Here is a 19,229-nt window from a genome sequence, read left to right as displayed (position 1 = left end):
AATGAGCATGGCTCTGGTCCCCTCAGGAGGGCCCGCAATCTTTGCTTCCCTGCTATGCAATGTGGTAAGTTTGTGCTCCTGTGCAGGATCTTAAGTTATTGCTGTTTCCCAGGGCTTGGTCATTACATTAGGACTTTTTCCTCAAAGAGGGAAGGAGAAGGGCTCTAACTGATTAGGAATGGGGTAGTCAGATTTAGGGCAAAGCCTGCTATCACGTAGAGTCAAATGTCTCTAAGCTGACAATCAATTGGAAGAGGAAGACAAGTTATACAACCATCTGCACCAGGGAAATCCACACATAGCAAAAGATTTTCCTCAGTGTGACTGGGCTTAAGGCTGTCACTGAATCCACCTGAGTTTTAAATACATTGACAGATGATGTCCACATAGGCTAAGAAGAGAACCAGTTTAGGGAACCTAGCCGGTCCCAGGGAGATGAACTAATGATGTGCCATCAGCTTGGTTTTGTGCTCCGGTTCAAGTCAGAGGTCCGCGGAGCAAGGTTCTGATCAATCACCTTCTAACATGGTGCTTGTTCATGTGCTAGGATCGTTTATTCATGAAACATTTATGGAGATTCTCCTGTGTGCCCAGCACACTATGGTAGGTGCTGCGGGAGATACAGAAAGATATACATGTGTATATATAGAGAGAGCTTTGAGTCCAGCAAATTCCTTTTTTTTTTTAAATGGACATGTTTGTTTATTTATTTATTTATTATTTATTTTTGGCTGCGTTGGGTCTTTGCTGCCGCACGCAGGCTTTCTCTAGTTGCAGAGAGTGGCAGCTACTCTTTGTTGCGGTGCGCGGGCTTCTCATTGTCCTGGCTTCTCTTGTTGCGGAGCACGGGACGGGCTCTAGGCACATGGGCTTCAGTAGTTGTGGCACGCAGGCTCAGTAGTTGTGGCATGTGGGCTCAGTAGTTGTGGCTCGCGGGCTCTAGAGCACAGGCTCAGTAGTTGTGGCGCACGGGCTTAGTTGCTCTGTGGCATGTGGGATCTTCCTGGACCAGGGCTCGAACCCGTGTCCCCTGCATTGGCAGATTCTTAACCACTGCGCCACCAGGGAAGCCCTCGGCAAATTCCTTTATATGGCTTATATATGTGAAAGCAGCTTTAAAACATGGAATAAAGTGGTGAGGTCATAAAGTCATAAGAGATGTGCAGGTTAAATTTTAGGGGTGTTCAGAAGAAGGAGAGAACACTACTTGTAGGTAGATAGTGTGAAGCCTCTATCTATTCTTGCTGCCTCTAATCACATCTTTCTCTGTTTAATTGTTCATGTCATTGCCACCCTAATCATTGTAAAATACCCTTTTCAGCATATCTGGCTTTTTCTCAAAACCCTTAAATGATTTTCTATTTCCAACTGAACCAATTTCAAAGTCCCTTTCAAATTGTCTTCTTATCTCTAGCTCTGCAGGTGTGATTTCTTCCTTTTCCTGGGATGAGGGATGGAGGGGTGGGGTATGTCGATTGCCTGCCACGCTTTTGGCCTTCCTCATATATTCTGTGATTTTGGCCTGAGTGCATCTTCCCTTGGGGATGTTGTCTGTGGGAATTTTTTTCCTGTTGATGTCTTGGGCTGTGGAGTGCCCACAGGACAATCCTATGCTTTCCTCCATGAGTTTCTGTACTGAAGGATAATGAATTAGGGTTTTTACCTCAAGAGACAAAGGACTTCCACACCTGGCCTTTGAGCTGTAGCCTGAGCTGAGGAACAGACACTCTCATTTCTGTTGGTGGATAGAGAGCCCAAGTTCTACCAGTTCCTGGTTCCAGGTAGGGAACCGGGCTCCTGCCTGTGGGGCTATGGTGTCTCTGACCTTGCCTTGGCATTAAAACCCCAGCCCCTGTAGCCTGTGTTTTACTGAAGACCTGGAGGCCTTATGTGGGTCACTCCCTAAATCTGTATCTCTACACCTAACCTGACCCCTAACCAAACCCCAAAACTGTAGGCTTTTGATCCAACTGTCCATTTATCATCTCTGTTTGGTTATCTTATGGCCATCTCAGATTTAATGTGGTCAGGACAGGACTCCAGATGTGTTAATATACATGTGTTAAACACCACCATAGCATTCCTATGTATAAAGGCTTAATGGGTGCCTGTTCCCTAGTATCACTTTAACGGCTGTGATCTTTTGTATGCCGTTATCTATGTATACATTATATTGATAGCTATATGGGTCTATACACTACACAGCATGTGTATGTACGTAGACCATAGTTATCTGGATTAACTCAGATGTGCTTTGCTTTAGGTGTTCCGACAATCTCAAGATTTACAAGAAAGTGCCTTTTGGATAACAGCTGTCCTGACACTGAGTGTTCCTTGCTGCATGGTTTTGCCTTACTTGCAGTGAGAGGGGAAGTAATTCTCACACCTTCCCCCCTACTGCAGACCCTTGAAAGTGTGCTCCACCCACTATGTACATCAGGATCCCTCGGGGTTCTTGTTAAAAAGACTGCTTTTTGGACACTGCCAAGCTAAACTCTCTGGGTGGGGGAGATAGGGCTCAGAAAGGCATATTTTTTAACATGTTCTTCAGGTTATTCTCAAGTGCACTGTGGTTGGAGAACCACTGCCCAAATTTCTTTTCTCCTTTGGCAAATCATTTAAAATATTTATGGAAGAGACTATTCCAGGGAGCCCAGAAAAGAGGGGGCTGACTTGCAGCCATCCCTTTCCACGCCAAGGATTCAATGCCTGTGTCCATCTTGCCAAGTGTAACTTTGGACCCTACTAGAACTTTCCAGAATTACTATTGCTACTTAAACATTTGTTTCCGTGCTTTTCCTCTTGTTGATCTAAACATCCAAATGTCAGCAGAGGATGATGAAGCTTGGATATCATTAAACATTGACCTACTGTCCTGGTTTGCCCCAAATTGAGAGGTTTTGCGGGATGCACGGGTTTCCGTGTCCAAACCACGAAGGTCCTGGGCCAACTAGGATGAGTTGGTCACCCTAATAAATGGGTCTTACAAATCTTATGTGTTGAAACTAATGCATCAGGAAATAACAGATTTGAAATCCACATGGGTTATAAAATAAAGGAGACTAGTGTGGGATGAAAGGTATTCTGGGACTGGTCAGATTTGTGGGGCAAGATTGAGCAGTTCACGATGTTGAAGAGCAGGCAGATCCTCCCGTGTATCCACCATGTTGGATGGGGTGGCCACACTTCTTCCAAGTCACGTTGTGTTGACAGCAGTGGTGGGAACACATCTGGAGTGAGGAAGTTTGTTTCCTACCCTGAGAGGAGGCTGCCTTTCCAACCCAACAATGAGGTGTTTGGTGCCTTGTTCCATATGCCTAACTTGTGGTGAGAGCAAACAGAGTGTCTTAGGGCCTGGTGGGGGGGTGTGGAGTGGTGGGCAGTCCCTCCCATGCTCTGATCAGAATCTGTGCTCAGATCTGGTGGCTGGGTGCTATTTCTACTGTCCCTCTTACCATCCTCCCCAGCAGGAGCAACTTACCATTAAGCCAGTAGGACAGTGCCTATTGTCCTTAGTTCTTTTAAGGACTCAGATAATGTTTTAGATTTTCTAAAACAATGAGGAAAAAATCTTTTAGGTTGAAGAAAATGTTTTCCTATATAATATTAGTACATATACCAATGCAGTCATAAAATAGAATTTTAATATAAACATTTAAATAAAAGTCAATAATAATAATAATTTTTTCATAGAGAGGAGGGCCCAGAAAGGCAAAGTGTTTAGGTTCCACAGGGTCAGGATGTGGCCCTGCTGCCCAAGGTGGCAGCTGTCAGTCACTGTGGGACAGAAGGAAAAGCCTTGGAAGCAGCCAGTTAAGACTTGGCTGAGGGGAGGAGCCTTGAGGACATTCCCAGATGTGGATCCGTGGAGGCAGAACAAATGAGTCTGGGGGACACAAGAAATGACCTGCCTAGAAGATGAAGGGTCTGCAGAGGAGAAATGTTGGTTGGGTTCACTTCTAGGCAGCCTGGACCAGGGATGTGAATTCTGATGTCTTGGCAGATGTCCCCTGATACACTTCCCTGGTGTCTTGGGGCAGGGGTGCTATTGTTCACCAATGTCCATTCTCCTCTTCTTATTCTAGTAGTAACCCCCTAGGGTGGGTTGACTTGTATCCTCCAAAAAATATGTTCAAGTCCTAACCCCTGGTACCTCTGAATGTGACCCTATTTGGAAATAGAATCTCTGTGGTATGACCTCACGTTAAGATGACTGGTGTCCTTATAAGAGAAAGGAAAAGAAGATTTGGATACAGAGATACCGAGGGCAGGTGATGGTGGACGGAGAAATTGGAGTGACGCAGCCACAAGCCAAGGACACCAAGGATTTCCAGCAACCCCCAGAAGCTGGGAGAGAGGAATGGGATGTGTTCTCCCTCAGAGCCTCTGGAGGGAACCAACTCTGCCAACATCTTGATTTTTGGGCTTCGGGCTTCTGAAATTACGAGGGAATAAATCTCTGCTGTTTTAAGCCAGCCAGTCTGTGGTACTTTGTTATGGAAACCAAAATACCCCCACCCCCAATTGTGCTAAGCACGTGGCCACACAAAATAAGACTGCATCTCCCAGCTTCCCTTGCAGCTAGGTATCTAAGTTCCTTGTTACTAGGTTCTAGTCACTGGGATACGAACTCAGGTAATGTGCACGACTTTCTAGTTGTATCTTTAAACAAAAGGGAAGGGTGGTGGCTTGACTTTGCTCTTTCCCCTTTCTTCTGGTTGGAATGTATGCAAAATAATGGGGCCCAAAAACGCATCTGAGATTACAGAATGGAAATCGTGTGTTGAGGCCTTCAGAGCAACATGCTGGAAGGAACCTGGCTTCCTGCTATTGTGGAGCTGCCTTATTGCCCTGGATTATTTGCACTTGGATTCATCTGTGAGAGAGCAATAAACCATCATCTTTAAGCCACTCTTATTTTGACTTTTGTTATAGCAGCTGAATGTTTTATCTAAGTAATACAGTTCTTCTTTACATTCCAGAGCCCTGTTTATTTGTGGTCCCTCTCACGTATTGATATTAAAAGGACATCTGTTAATAGGATCTATGCTTTGAATTTTTTTTCTGATGATGGGAATGGACTGCAATGAGCCTTTACTCCTCCCAGCCCCCAGACATAGCTCCTCCATCCAATGGAAGCACAGTGAGTAGGTCAGGGTCAGGAATAAGATTGCTGCCGGGATCGATCTCCTTCTGGGGCTTGAATATGCAGCCTTGACCTCATAATCAGCCAGGTCCACTAGGCTCTGCCTTTCACTCAGCAGATTCCTAGCCAGATTTGGGTGCTCTGGTGTCCTCTACTCCTATTCCTGTCAAGACGGGGGAGGACAGGGGAATAGGTGTCTCTTTGCTGCTTCCAGTCACCGATCCTTCTTCACTGGGAGTAGAGGTGCCCTTTACAGTCTTCATCTTGTGTGCTGTTGAGTTTTTCCTCTTGAAAATGGTTCTGTTTGTTTTTTTCCATGGGAAATGTCAGCAAAACTTCTCAGAGTAAGACTTGTGATGTGTGTGTGTGTGTGTGTGTATGTTTGAGCAGGATGGTGAACAGTGGGTAAAATGTGCAATGGAATGGAAAAAGACCCACCATTGATTGGGTGGCCTCTTGGTGGCAGCTGCTTTACCAGGTGTTACACCATTCAATTCTCAAGACAATCCTGAGGGTAGGAAGGGTCCTCCGTGTCTTAAAGACGCAGAAGCTGGCACACATGTAGGTGGCAGAGTCAAAGGCAGTTCCTACCCTTGACCTCAATGAACTTTTCCACACAAACGAATCACACTGTTTATGTCTGTAAAGCATAGTGGGAAAGTAGAAATTCTATAAATATTTGGCTAATCTGATTACAGAACCAGCCATTCTGGAAATACAAGCAAAAGAATTATTTCTGGAGACCTGTGTTATTTAGGTGTTTTTCTCTGCCCAGAGTTATCTTCTGCCTTTTTGGTCTTTCTTCCTCACCTTCTGACATACTAAACAACGACAATGGCAGCAAGAACCACATGGTTGGCTCTGGAGGGATAAAGGACATTCACTCTCAAACTAATGAAGCTGGTAAAAGTTTTCATTTGAACCCAGTGCAAGGGTTTTTAATTTGTTTCCTTGTTTTCTAATAAGTCTGTTCTTTCAGTAACAGTGCACATTTTTACATTAACATTCCAGACTGCTTTTATCCTTTAAAATCTTATTTATATTAGAATTAATTTCATGACACAAAAGCTTGAATTAAGCACTTACCTTTCCAGACAAAGAGACTTTCTCTGTGCAGTTGCTGCCTGCTAATATGTATGAAGGCCAACCCGTGTAAAAAGGGAAGTTTTTAAAACAAGTTTTTTCATTTCAGTTAAAAATGAGCAACCAACCAAGAGTCCAGCATTTGAGTGTATTGCCTTCTTATCATTTCCCTATAATTAAAAATATGTAATATAATTGTGATATGATTGTAATGAAACTTCGTATTTTATGTCATACATACAAATGGGTCTGTTCTTGTTTAGGGATTTAACTGCGTGCTGGTGCATTCGTACACACACACACACACACACACACACACACACACACAGATCCAGCCCTGCTCCTCTCCTCCAACCACCTGATGGTAATAACTCTTCCCTCTTTTCTTCTCCATGTCGGGAGATGGAGAAACACGGTCTGTCTCCCTGGGATTCTGATGTCCCAGTTGGACGATGGGAAACAGTGCCTGGCACTTTCACGGGGCTTTGCTGCCCAAGATCTTCCCTTTGCAGGGAGAGGAACTCTGGTTCCACCTTATTTCCATCTCCTTAGATTGTGACCAAGTAGCCCCTAAAGACTGCAATTCCTTCTTTCGGTGTCATAAAGTACTTCAGCGGACAATTTCATCTTTTTCAGTTTGCCGGCCTCACCTGCTCACTTTCAGGATTTCAGAACAAATCTCTTTGGGTCATACAGTAAGTGTGGGGAGGAATAACCAACACCACCTTTTTTTTTTTTTTTTAATAAAACAGATTTATTGGGGTATAATTTACCTACCATAAAGTTCACTGATTTTAAGTGTACAGTTTGATGAGTTTAGTAAATTTATACAGTTGTGCAACCATCACTACAATCCAGTTTTAGAACATTTGCATCACCCCAAAGTCTCCCGGTGCCCATTTAGAGCCAACCTCCACTCCCTGCCTTAGTCTCAGGCAACCACTGATCTACTTTCTGTTTCTAGAGATTTGCCCTCTTTAGAAATATCTTAAAATGGGATCATATAATATTTACTCTTTTATGTTGGCTTCTTTAACATATTTTTTGAGATTCATCCATATTGTTGCAGATAACAGTAGTTTGTTCCTTTTTATTGCTGAATAGGATTTTACTATACGGCCATACCACATTTTGTTTATCCATTCATCTGTTGATGAACAGTTGGGTCATTTCCACCTTTTAGCTATAGTGAATAATGCTGCTGTGAACATGGGTATAGAAATATCTCTTTGGGTCCCTGCTTTCACTTCCTTATTATTTTTATTTTTAAATAAGAAGAAAAATTTTATTTCAAACAGGTTCAGTGGTATGTGTGCTACAGCAAAGGCTGGTTGCAGCAGTTTCCTTTCAAACCTTCATTGATGTATAAATTAGACATTATTTGGGAATGATTAATTTCTGGTAAAATGTAGATTCAATCCAACATTATGCCAATTTTTACTTTTATTGTAGACCTTATTTTAGTACTAGAGGTTAAATTTGCATCACCAAAAAATGATAATAATCTTACAGCTACTCCTAAGGTAATGAGCTGTCCTCACTGTTGCTTTGAAAATATACCCCTAGGTTTTTAAGAGAAATTCCGACTTCATCCAAATCTGTTATTTAATTCTTCAGTCATCATCTACTGTTGGCTTGATTGTCACTCCTCTTCTTATTTGACCCCAACCAATTAAATGGCAGTGTTTCTCAACTCTTCGGCTAAGGGCAATTTTTTCTCCTACTTTTGAGATTTTGCCCAAATCAGCCTTGACTGCACTAACTCTTCCTCCTGTCGACAGGAATCCTATGTCCACCATAAGCACTTCATTCTTAGACAGCTTTTGCACTTTTGCTGCTTTCTTGTCTCCTTCAGTGCGTACACCTAGAAGCCGTCTAAGCAAGAAATAGGAAATTTCCAGTTCTGTGAAGATCTCAGGTAAAGCTCCAACTGCACCAAGTACCTGCCCCACCATTCTGTCAGCCTGGCACGAAGTGGGGTTAATCTTTGTTCCAACTCCAATAAGCCCTCCTGGAGTAGCATATTGAAGATCATTATGCTCTGCAAAAAGCAATACAATTTTGGAAAAGGTGGGTTTTCACATGAGTTTTCCTTCACTATTTTTGGAACAGTACCAGGTCTGACTTCTATCTCCTGGCCCACCTTTAATACTCCTTTTAGAATACTACCACCATCTACATCCCCCTTAAGGTCATCAACTTCACAGCCAGGTTTGTTGACATCAAAGGATCTAATAATAAGTCGGGGTTCTGAAGTAAAGTCCCTTGGGGGCACTGGAATTTTCTTTACTATGTACTCACAGACAACTTCAATATTGTATTTTAGCTGAGCAGAAATTAGAATAATAGGAGCTCCTTCTGCTACTGTACCTTGTACAAATGCAAGGATCTGTTCATACTGTTCTTTAGCCTGGCTTTCTTTTACCAAACCAATTTTATTTTGTAGAATCAAAATAGGCTTCAGTTTCATGATCTCTATAGCAGTCAGGTGTTCAGGAGTCTGTGGTTGAGGACAAGACTCGTTTCCAGCTATCAACAGAAGAGCTGCATCCATCACTGCGGCACCGTTCAGCATAGTAGCCATCAAAATATCGTGGCCAGGACAGTCAACAGAGGAAACATGTCTGACTAATTTGAAGTTCCCTTTGGTCCCTGGAATGTCTGTAGGAAACTCATCAGTGTGCTACTTCCACAGGATCTATAACATTCTGGCCGAGGACAACTTGGGTCCTCAAGTTTATAAATCTTAGCATTAGCATAGCCAAGACTGATTGTAATATTACTTTCTAGTTCATTTTTGAACCTGACAGTGTGAACTCCAGAAATAGCTTTTACAACTGTAGATTTCCCATGAGCTACATGACCAATTGTACCTATATTAACTGTGGCTTGTCTGCTTATAACTTCATGTGAAAGTGGCCTCAACTTGGTAACATCCAAAGTGGAGAGATCTTGCCGAGAAAGGCACGGCTGCACTAACGTCACACCAGCCTCACCCCACCGCCATCTAGCCCGGAGAGCTCACTTCTTTTGAGTATATATCTAGAAGTGGAATTACTAGATCACATAGTAATTGTATTTAATTTTTTGAGGAATGCCATACTGTTTTTTAATAGCAGCTGTACCATTTTACATTCCCACCAGCAATGCACAAAGGTCCCAATTTCTCCATGTTCTTGCCAACACTTTTTTTTTCTGCTTTTTTAAGATTTATTTTATACAGCCCATCCTAATGGGTGTGAAGTGGTATCTCATTGTGGTTTTGATTTGCATTTCTCTAATGATTAGTGATATTGAGCATCTTTTCAAATGCTTATTGGCCATTTGTATATCTTCTTTGGAGAAATGTCTATACAAGTCCTTTGCCAATTTTTTAAGTGGGGTGTTTGTTTTTTTGTTGTTGAGTTGTAGGGATTCTTCATATATTCTGAATATCAATCCTTTATCAGATATATGATTTCCAAATATTTTCCCTTATTCCATAGGTTTTCTTTTCATTCTGGTGATAGTGTTCTTTGATGCACAAAATTTAAATTTTTGATGAAGCCCAACTTATCTATTTTTTCTTTTTTTGCCTGTGTTTTTGATGTCATAGACAAGAACCCATTGCCAAATCCAGTGTCATGAATATTTCTCCCTATGTTTTCTTCTAAGAATTCTATAGTTTTAGTTCTTTCATTTAGGTCTTTCATCTATTTGAGTTAATTTTGGTATATGGTGTAAGGTAAAGAACTTCATTCTTTTGCATGTGGCTGTTTTCCCAGCAATACTTGCTGAAGACTGTTGAATGGTCTTGGCCTCTTTGTCAAAAGTCATTTGAGCACATGCTAGGGTTTATTTCTGGGCACTCTGTTCTATTCCGTTGGTCTATATGTCTGTTTTTATGCCAGTGCCACACTGTTTTGATTATCATAGCTTTGTAGTATGTGTTGAAATCAGGATGTGTGAGACCTTCTCCAACTTTGTTATTCTTTTACAAGATTGTTTTGGCTTTTCAGGGTCCCCTAAGATTCTATATGAATATAGGATGAATTTTTCTATTTCTGCAAAAACATTGTTGGGATTTTAGTAGATTGCCCTGAATCTGTAGATGGCTTTGAGTAGTATTGGCATCTTACCAATATTAAGTCTTCTAATCCATGAACAGGAACATCTTTCCATTTCTGTGTCTTCTTTAATTTCTTTTAGTAATGTTTTGTAGCTTTTAGTATACAAGTCTTTTGCCTCCTTGGTTAAGTTTATTCCTAAGTATTTCATTCTTTTTAATGTTATTGTAAATGAAAATGTTTTCTTCATTTCTTTTTCAGTTTGTTCATTGTTAGTGTATGGTAATGCAACTGATTTTTGTGTTCCCTTCATAACTTTTAAGACATTGATCCACCATCATTTGACATCTAGGATTTCTTTTGAGAAGTTTGATCCATTCTGATTCCCATTTCTTTATATGCACCTGTTCCCTCCACCTCTACCTTGACCCATGGACTTTTTATGGATTATCTCTTTATCTTATTGTTTGAAATTTCACAATGATCTTCCTAGATGTGGATTTTTTTTTTTCATTCACTATTCTAGTCACTCGGAGAACCCTCATGTCCTTTAGTTCTATAAAATTTTATTTAATTTTTCCATCAATAATTTCCTTCCAGTGAATTTTTCTTTTCTATTCTTATGAAATTCTTAGTATTTAGATTCTTATTCTTTGGGTTTACAACAAGTCTTCATATCTTTTTTACTTCTATTTTCTACTTTTTTTTTTTTGGCCATGCTGCATGGCATGCAGGATCTTAGCTCCCTGACCAGGATCAAACCCATGCCCCCGGCAGTGGAAGCTTGGAGTCTTAACTGGACTGCCAGGGAAGTCCCTCTATTTGCTACTTTATTGTCATTTCATTATAATTTATGGGAGACTTCCTTACTTTTTAATTTTAATCATTTTGAATAATGTTATTTTGGTTATCAATTTTAATTTCTAAGATCTCTTTCTTGTTTTCAAGTTGGGCATTAATAGCACTAATACCTTTTAAATAGCATTTTACTTTTGCTTTATGGATGAAAAAATCATGTTATCTTTCTGAGAATATTACGGCCTTGTCTATTTTCCTTTCAAATTCTTTTTCTCATGTTTACTTTCCATTGTATCTTCTATGAAAAGGATTTCCTTAAGGGTCTGATGATTTCCTTAAAGCTCTCTGTCTATGTTTAATTGGAGTTGTTTTTGACTGGGGGAGGGGATTTACTGGGAGACGAGGATCAGGTTGCCAGTGACCCTTTTCACTGTATCCCTCCAGTGTCAGTATGTGGGGGGTCTTTTTTTTTTTTTTTTCCTACCAGAGAAGTGCCATCCAGTCTCCTGCTTTAGAATTCTGTTGATGTATGTGAGGGTGTACTTGGCTGCTTGCATTTTGGAAACAGAGCAGGAAAAGGTGGAGGGTCCTTCATATGTAAAGAGTAGACTTTCATGGAATTCTCTTATTTTCACTGTTTGCCTAGCTCTTGTGCTTTGATGAACCCATCTTCCTGAATTTAGAATCTCCTTGGTTTAATTTTTTTTCAGAGAAAAGACTTCTAGCTTCCTTGAGTAATAGGGAAGGCAGACGCTTGGCTGCTCGTGTTGGTGAGGACTCCTGGGAAGTCCACGTGTTCCGAATACAGACTTTCAATCGTTTCCCTTCTTTTCACCCCAACTCCCACATCCACAGGTTTGTTGGCTGGAAGTTTGCATGCAAGCTTGGTTACACCACAACACTTTGAATGTATTGATTTTGTATTTAATATCTGGTGAGGCAAGTCCCTCCTCACTCTTCTGAATTTTCTTGGCTAGTCTAAGACACTTATTTATTTATATGAATTTTAAAAAGTCATGGAAAAGAATCTAAAAAAGAATATATATACATTATGTATAACTGAATCACTTTGCTATGCACCTAAAGCTAACACAACATTGTAAATCAACTATATTCCAATAAAAATTAAAACAAACAAAACAAACAAAAAAATTACAAAGTATTTCTATAGACGTGTACAGATCAACACGAATTTTATAATAATTTAATTTAGTTTCCCAAATAACGCTGTTGGAGTTCTAGTTGAATTCTTATTCATTCTTGTATTTCTAGTGCCTTGCACAGGGCCTGGATCACGTTAGGCTTTCAAAAAACATCTGTTAAATGGAAATTAACCTTTGATTCCAGTGCCTGGGTTCTTTCTATTGCACCGTCCTGTCTGATTTGTGCTCAGATCACAGAGTCAGCCAGAAGCAGAACCAGAAGAACTCAGGTGTCATAACTCACCATCCAGCACTTTTTATACCGCATTTGTACCTGTAAAACACTTCTGAACAGTTACACACAGCCCAGCACAAAGGCTGTGCCAGAGTGAATGGAAGGTCATAAGCCCATAGGAGACAAAGTGTTTTAAAATCCTGAAGAAATATCTCTGCCTGGGTCAACCCGTCCCCCCAGCATCACAAGCTTCGGTATGGAGGAGCAGGACGGACAGGTAATGCCCGACAGGTGCATTTATGTTGGGGCAGATGGAATGTTATCAAATTTATTTATGTTTTCCCATAGGAGGAACTGTATTTCAATGGCATGAATATGAGTGCAAAAATAGGATGGTTTATCTGCCACGTCTGATCCATGTGGAGTTTAAGTCATAAAGTTTATTAGTGCCCCTGATTTAATGTGACACATTTCCAGTGCAAATTACTCTGAGATCATCGTGTTCATAAAATATGACAGAAATCTTTTAAGTGTAAGCATAAGTTCTGAATTAATTTAATAACCCAGTCTGGAAAAAGGCACATGGTTTAAAACATACCATTATGCACTGGACTCCTACTTTCCTCTTCTACCCGCCCCCGCTTCTCGTGCCACTTTTGAAAAGCCCTTCTTCGTGTCTTGAGTCAGCCGGCCTCTTCCCAGAGCTCAGGGTTTTGCCTTCTCAAGGAGATTTGGAAGGAGATGTATTAGCATGGCCAAGGTGAGGGGGGTCCATCCTTCTGTACCCTGGGGGCCCTTAGCACAGCTGGTTTTAGTTTTTAATGGTACTCACCCAAGATAATGATTTACCACCCTTAGTGGGCTGGGTGGTGCGCTGGAGCGCCAGCAGGCAAACCATAACATTGGAAGGCCACGGTTGCAGGGGGTGTGAATGCGCCCCCCTCATCTTTCCAGATGGGAAAAAAATTACAGCAGCAGGACACATGCCCCGACTCTCAAATGCACATGACATCACTGTGTAAATTGTGAAATGTAAGTCTCTTTATCTATCAGTGTAAAACAAAACAAAATTTTCACCACGACAAAAAATAGAATAAAGAAAAGCTAGGAGCCCTTTGGTATAACTCGACCAACAGGATATTAAGCCTTCCATCTCGTGGACAGACCAGTGACACCATGTCAGAGAAATCTGTGACCCACACCCACCACTCATGCTCAGATATTGCAGGGCCTGGGCTTACTCCATGCTCACTTGCTAACTCACTTCCTGGGCAATCCTGTCTTTTTTCTGGACCGTGGGGTTGCCCTTTGCACTGCCGAAGGAGGCTGGGACCCTGCGCTGGAGGGGGACCCTGGACCCTCCCTAGACGAGCTCTGGGGCGATCCTCTGGTTTGTTCCTAATTCAGCCTCCAAGCAGAGCCTGGAAGGGCCACCCGAGTGCCCAGTGATGAGACCTCTTTCCTGGCTGTGCTTCCGAGACGAAAACAGGGCAACGTGCTCCAAGTGGATCATTTCTTCCCAGGTGGCTGCCAGCAGCTCAGAAAGGATGCTCTGCCACGGTCCGAATTTTGCCTGAGGGGCACCATGGAGGGTGAATATCATTCTTCTTTCAGGTTTCCGCCATCACCTCTAGAAACTGCCAATAGCAAGAGCTCAAAGTGGGTTTTAGCAAGAGATCCCACATCATTCCTTCTAGGGAGAAGCTTCTTTTTCTTCAGAGCCCGTCTCAAGTCCCACGTCCTCCATAAAACTGTCCCCCAAAAAACCAGCCAACAGTGATGTTTCTTCATCTGCCTCCCATTGCTTTTATTACTTAAAATATACCATTGGCTCTCAGTGATATTCCCATTGGCTCTTTCACTGTGCATTGTCTTGTTCTGTTTTCTAATTACTTCCTGTGGGTAAGTCTCATCGCCCAGCCAGGCTATAAATGCCAACCCCTGTCCAGGGGCTTGCAGTGTTGGGGAGGGTGGTCCTCAGTGGATTCATGCTTATTTGAATCAGGGAGAAAATTGGAGTCTGGGCTGTGGGCTGAGGGCTGAGGCTGGGTGTGTGCCAGCCTTCCTGAGGAATGGGGCGCACCCCCCGCTGGGCAGAGTCTGAGGAGCCTGGACACAAGGAAGTCCTTCCCTCTGGTTTCCAAGCCTCCCTTTGCACCCGTACCTGTTCTTGGGACCCCTGGTCTCTGTGCTTTTCTCCTTGCTTCTCTCTCTAGCTACAGCACTTGGGTCCCCCATTGCCTTGTGTCTGAAATCCAAATCGCTCAAAAGTCAGCTCCACTGTCATCTTTTCCAGAAAGTGTGACCCAGTCCCTCAGCTGAAAGTACCCTTTCCCCTCACTGAACCCCACTGGCATCTATTTTCATCTCTTTGATGGTACTGTTCACTTTCTCTTTTTTGTTATTATATTTGTGCATGAACTCCCTTTTTTTTTTTTGTACTAACTTTTCTACTGCTGCTGTAACAAACAACCGCAAACTTAGTGGCTTAAAATAACACAAAAGTATTACTTTACAGGTCTGGAGGTTAGGAATCCAACATAGGTCTCACTGGGCTAAAATCAACGTGTCTGTGTTCCTTCTGGAGGCCCAAGTGGGGAATCAATTTCCTTGCCTTTCCCAGCTTCTGGAGGAGGCCCACATTCCTTGGTTTGTGTCCTCTTCTTCCATCTTCAAAGCCAGCCACACTGCCTTTTTCTGGAGCCTTCTTCCATTGCTACATCTCTCTTTTACCACAGCTGGGGAAGCTTCTACAATTTTAAGGATTCACATGATTTTTTGGGTCCACCCGGATAATCCAGAATAATCTCCCCATTTCAAAGCCCTTAACTTCAATCACATCTGCAACCTTAATTCCCTTTGCCATGCGACGTAACATATTCACAGCTTCCGGGGATTAAGACGGGGACATCTTTGGGGGAAGGCATTATTGTGTTTATCACATCTCCCTTATACCAAGCGCTCCTTTTGGTTTTTCAATAAATATTTTTCAAAATTCAATTAAGTGCCGGGCACTGCTCATGGAGCAGCGATAGAGAGAGCACTGAGACGTAATCTCTAGCCTCAAGAAGTTTAGAACCTGGTAAGACAGACGCAGAAACCATGACAAGACAGTGTGACCCGTGCGATAGTGGAGCTGAGTGCAGACAGTAGAGGTAGCCCAGAGGAAGGGTAGATGGCTTTTTCTGGAGTAAGTCATGGAGAGCTGGCCAGGGAAGACCTCACCAAGAAAGTGACAACTGACCAGGTTCTGAAACAGGGTCCCGGTTCACCAGGTGGGTGGCCAGGTGGGCTGGAGAAAGGTATTCTAGGGAGAAGCAGGCACACAGCACGTATGTGGGGTAGCGTGGTCTTTGGAGGGATACCACACATGATTTTGAGTTGCTGTGGCATTAGGTGTGGGGAGAGGGAGCCAGTCTGGAGAGGCTGGTGGGAGCTGGATCCCAAGAGGTCTTTCATGCCAAGAAGCTTGGATTCTATAGTTGTAGGAAATGGGGAGGTCTTCAATGGCCTTCGGGAGAATTATATGTCAGAGAGGTTGGTGAAAACCATAAGGGAACAGTGACACAAGGCAAGAGAGAGAAGAATTTCAGAAAGGAGTGATGCATCAACAGTGTGAACATTGGAAGGAGGTTGGGTCACCAGAAGGATGAGCCCCATCAATGGGTTGGACGGTGCAGAGATTTCTGGTAACCTCTGTGGAGGAGGTTTCCACGGAGAGGTGAGGCAGAGGCAGCCTGCAGCGGACTGAGGGGTGACTGGGAGGTGAGGAAGGGAAAGCACATGGTAAAACCAACTCGGCCAGGAAAGGGAGGAGAGCTCTGGGGTGGTAGCTAGCCACAGTGGTCCCAGGGAGATTTTGTTGGCCGGATCTACATCTGCTGGAGGTCACCAGCTGCCCCCAAGTACCCATCCCAGTGTCAGACATGTTGTAAATACTCAGTCATGGTGTGAAGAATGAATGCATCATGCACATTTCCTGGAAGAGGCTGAAGCAACATCACAGATTTGCTCACTAAGGATTCTTCACTGTCCAGGGGCATTCTTGGAAGCAGCTGAAGTCACGAGCTCTGTTCCCATCACGTGCTTTCCTGAAGCTCGAAAGGCACCCGGCCAGAGTGTCAACACCTCAGGTCACACCACATCACACAGAGCCTAATTTGACTTTCAGGCTGATGTCAGCATTTTGTTACCTTGCTGAGAAGCTCAACTTGAAGATGACATTAATTTACATTTGCCCATTTTCAAATAATGCATTCCAGATCCGAGCCGGCAACAACGACTCAGAGGGAGATACTGGCATTTCCTGGATGGAAAAAAACCCTTTCCTGTATGCAAGAGACTGTGTGTGTTTTCAGGACATTCCTTGGGAAACGGTCCACCAGTTTACCAGGGAGCGTAATCCCATTTAACACCAGGGAGCCATGCAGGAAAAGAGACTCATCCTTTATCACCAGGACGTGATGGAATTGTGATGCAGATGGCATGTTATGGGCTCCTCAGCTTCAGAAATGCCTCTTCTCAAGGTTAAAAATATTTCCCACATAGAGCTGGACATGTACCCCAGCCAGCGTGTGGGGAAACAGGATTCCTGCAGAGCTGGATATTGAGGTCCAAGACCTTGGTCACAGGCAGACAGTGATGGCTCAGTTGCTGGGATACCCACACAGGTCCACGTGCAGGATGAGCCCTCCTGAGAAGGCATGCATGTTCCCGGTGCCTTGGCTCCCCACCTGTGAGCTCTGTGTGGGCGTGGGCGATGGGGATGTATGTGGAGTTCTTTGATATTCTTGAATGTGCAGTTTCCCAAACCCAACTCTCCTTACAGCATCCCAGCCTTGGTTTTGATCACTGCCTTCCCTCTCTGTGTCCCTCTAAGACTGTCCTCATGGTCCTGTCCCTTCTCCCTGCTTCTCTTTCTGCCCTCCAGCGCCAGCAGGATGAACAGCTTCTTCCTTTGTGCTCCTGTTTCAGCTCTGTTATTTTGTCCCCATCATTTGTTGGCGTGTCTGCCTTGATTCCTAAGCTGCGAGGCTCTGGGTCCTGTTTAACTCAGGAACTTCAGTGTCAGCACAGCATTCGAGACCTAGCACGTTCACTCTATAGATGAATGAACCTATAAATAGTCCATGGCTACCCATCCTTCAAGGCCCCCCACCGCACTTTCTATTGCCTCTTGCTCAATTTCTTCCAGAATGATGCTCTCTCAATTCTTGCCCTCGGTTCAACCTGCATCTCCTGAACACCTATTATGGTATTGGGTGTTGGGAGTAAATTTGACTAGATGCCCGTCCTCAAGACATTTAATGAATAGTTGAGAATTTAGGTAGGTTAATCAACAATTGAGTGAGACAGATGGTGTTATGGAGAAACGGTTGCAGAATAATAAAGGCTGTTTTTAATAACCTTCGAAAATTTATTTTAGTGAAGATTTTATCACTTTGGTGTTAAAATGAAATTTTAATGGAGCTGAATGTAAAACCCTGAATTTGCTGTTTTGTTGCATCATAGATTAAACATTTTTTTTCTAAATTAGAAAATAATGTGCTTATTGTAGAAATTCAGAAAAACATAAAAGAGTAAAGGAGAAATAAAATTATTAACCTACATTCAGGGATAACTGCTGTTAACTTTTGGGTACATTTCCGTCTAGCCTACTTATCGTCTATCTATAAATGTCTTTTTTTTTTTTGAAAAACAAGACATAAAACTGGAATTCTGAAAGTTTTCGTTCTTTTTTCCTCTTTTATTACAAACACCTTATCATTAAATACTATGAAATGATTATCAATGACTATGTGATATGACTGTGTCATGGTTAAGACAAAAACTATTCTTTGCTTTGGATTTAGACTGTTTCCAGTTTTTCTTTATTATAATTAGTAGGAAAACTTTTGTACAAAAACCTGTGTTATTTATCTATTTTTTTCCTTTTGGGGTATTCATCTTTTTTCCTATTGAGTTTTCAAAATCCCTTTATGTATTAAGAACATCCATCTTCTGACATATCTATGAAAAATATATTTCCTGGTGTGTCTTTTAATTTTGCTTAGTATCAGATTTTTAAATCCAGAAAGGATCTCTGAGGAACTTAAAGCTAACTCTTTCCTCTTAAAAGCAAGAAAACTAAAGCCAAAATATTTAAGTGACTTCCAAATGGCTCCTAGACTTGGTCACAGAGCATTCCTAGAACCCAGGACCCTGGGCTCTCGGTGTCTGAAACTCACAGTGTTTTCTCCAGCATCACATCAGTACTGATTGTACATTGCTGTTCTTTGCTTTCCAATGGCTTAATTTGTGTTGGTTTTGCCTTCCTACGTGGAGGGCAGGGATGGTCTCTTACGCCTGTTCTCTATCTACCCTATCTGGTGCCCGATTCCCTTCCCCTGCTTCCTGCACAAGGCTTAGCACATGGCTAGGAATGGAGTGGTTGCTTAATAAATACTTGTTAGTTAATACACTGTTTATTTTTTATTGAGGTGTAGCTGATTTACAATGTTATATTAGTTTCAGGTGTACAACATAGTGATTCAGTATTTTTATAGATTATAGTCCATTTAAAGTTATTATAAAATAGTGGCTATATTCCCTGTGTTGTACAATGTATCCCTGTAGCTTATTTATTTTATACATAGTAGTATGTACCTCTTAATCTCATACCCTTATGCCCCTCCCCCCATCCCTCTTTCCACTGGTAACCACTCGTTTGTTCTCGGTATCTGTGAGTCTGTTTCTTTTTTGTTATATTCATTCATTTGTTTTATTTTTTTAGATTACAT

At 42.4% G+C, this 19,229-nt stretch overlaps 1 pseudogene; it reads right to left on the bottom strand.

Moving 5' to 3' along the window:
* Window positions 1–7,781: 7,781 nt before the first annotated feature.
* Window positions 7,782–17,159, bottom strand: LOC118887811 (annotated as a pseudogene).
* Window positions 17,160–19,229: the final 2,070 nt, after the last annotated feature.

The sequence above is a fragment of the Balaenoptera musculus genome, chromosome 21 (genome assembly GCF_009873245.2).
Source record: "Balaenoptera musculus isolate JJ_BM4_2016_0621 chromosome 21, mBalMus1.pri.v3, whole genome shotgun sequence".
NCBI lineage: Eukaryota > Metazoa > Chordata > Mammalia > Artiodactyla > Balaenopteridae > Balaenoptera > Balaenoptera musculus.
This window is presented reverse-complemented; position numbering and strand designations above follow the sequence as displayed.